The sequence below is a fragment of the Pinus tabuliformis genome, chromosome 2_2 (assembly GCF_031772625.1).
Source record: "Pinus tabuliformis cultivar Carrire ecotype Pingquan chromosome 2_2, CPIR1, whole genome shotgun sequence".
Taxonomy (NCBI): domain Eukaryota; kingdom Viridiplantae; phylum Streptophyta; class Pinopsida; order Pinales; family Pinaceae; genus Pinus; species Pinus tabuliformis.
Window position 1 is genome coordinate 977502046 of NC_142300.1, and position 2075 is coordinate 977504120.

The window sequence follows — 2075 nt, forward strand, 5'->3', positions numbered from 1 at the left end:
TGTTGAGAACTTTAGATTAAATAACTCCAAAGTTGCATATAGCATGTGCATATGTAAAGACAATCTTCTGCCAGAATATGAATGTTTTTTCTAGAAAATGATAAGACATCTCAAAATTCAAACAAATACAAACAAAGGCATAGAGTCACAAAGCTCCATTCTCGACAATATAGTGCAATTGTGTAGTTATGCATGTATGAAATGAATCTAGTACACAACATGTGGCTCAAAATCAATGTAATCCAAAGAACCGGAATCCACGGGTGGCATCAAATAAGTTGTTATTAATTCTGACATCAAAACAACTATAAGAGGAATTCTTTGGAGATTCTTCACAAAGCCAGGAGCTTGGCTTTCTCCAATTTCTATTATCTATTGGTTGATGTCTACCATCCTATCAAGTTTCTTTTTGAATTTTGGATTCTCAACATCCAAGACAATAGGCAAAATCCTTGTTGTAGTTTGGTTTGTCTGCATCAGTCAGAAAAATACATTGGTAAAATCCCTCCCACACAAAACATCACTACAACTCAATTTTAGGCACAAAAAATGGCTTCTAAGTGTTGTGATCTATGTGAAACTTCTAACCCGCCTCAATGATAACATTCATATCGAACTCTTTGTGTTCAGTCCAATGCCTTCATAAAATGTTGTCCTCTGGCAATCATTCAAGTACATTGTCACATATACCTGCAAAAGGAAAGCAAGTGTACCCAGAAGAAATCATTCACACAAAATAAGAAACAAAAAAGCATCCAATAAATATTGAATGAAAATAGCAGACATCATATTGCCTAGATATTTAGGATATATTAGATGTAATTCAAGATTAACTCACCAAGAGACAAAAAACCTTAACCAAAGCTTGGCCTTCCATTCATTCAGAAATTGTGGTTGTGCTTTCAATAAAGCTGAGAAAAATTCATCGTGCCTATTCTCATCCTAGCACCAGTTCTCAAAGTACTTGAATATAGGATACACTTGATACTCGGGGTTTTCTCTTAGGTGTCTATAGATGGTAATATATCTCCAGTAATCGATCTTCTCAGATAAGTAAGTGGCATAGAATATGAACTTAGGCTTGAAGAAAGTATATTTGCATTCATTAGCTAGGAAACCGAGCTCCAGTGCAAGATTGAAATTTGATAAACCCTTGTTCAGAAACATGTAACCCAATGGTCAAAGATTGAGTTGAGAAATTCAATAGATAGATTACATCATAAAATGCAATTATAGTGGAAAAAAAAAATATTCCAGATAAATAATTTATCCAATGTAAGTTTCAAATGGAAATATATCCAATTTAGTAAACCGTAGTGCCAATAGACGTAGGTAGTGTTAGCTCTGCTTCATGTTTGAGCATTTTTGAGGGTCAGGGACAGCTTGGCTATGGTGTTTTCTAAAAAGGAGCGGCTAGCAGCAGTTCATTCAATCTTTCCCCTGCCATTTGCTTTACCCTTATAACTCCCGCCACCTTTATTTCCTCCTTCCCTTCCTTTCTCTTTACTCTCCCTATCATCATTATTTTTGTTTTCTTTTATAAACCCCGCCTAAACCCTATTTAACCAGCTCCCGGGTCATATTGTGTTTTAACACTACTAAGCCCCGCTAACCCTTCATAAAAGCCCGATAACCTTAAACCCCGCATAAACCTCTAAAACCTCATTTAAACGCATTTTTATTTTTATTTAATCCCTGGCGCTAACCTTTTTAAAGACATTATAACCCCGCACATATGATAAAAAATCATAACCCTAAGCTTTAATAAAGCCCGGGCCCACCTGCGCCTGTCACATCAACCCCGGAGCACATGTTTGTTACCTCAACCGTCCGATCGCACCCGCTTGATGATCCAATGATAGTCGCAGTCCCCACTCTCGTAACTTGCGCGTACGTTAGGCAGCGGGGAAAGCGGTTTCCCGCCGGACCTACCTGCCACGCGTCATCATATAACTTGATCGCATGCCCTTGTACGTAAACCGCCTCTCCCAAAAGAGCGGTGCGGGGAGACCGCTTACCTCTCTTCTAGTATGGCCCCCTGCCCGTTATCGCATGTTCAACTCCACCGCCCGTCA

At 38.7% G+C, this 2075-nt stretch overlaps 1 pseudogene; it reads right to left on the bottom strand.

Annotated features, from left to right (window-relative positions):
• Positions 1–207: 207 nt before the first annotated feature.
• Positions 208–1167, bottom strand: LOC149196525 (magnesium-protoporphyrin IX monomethyl ester [oxidative] cyclase, chloroplastic-like; annotated as a pseudogene).
• Positions 1168–2075: the final 908 nt, after the last annotated feature.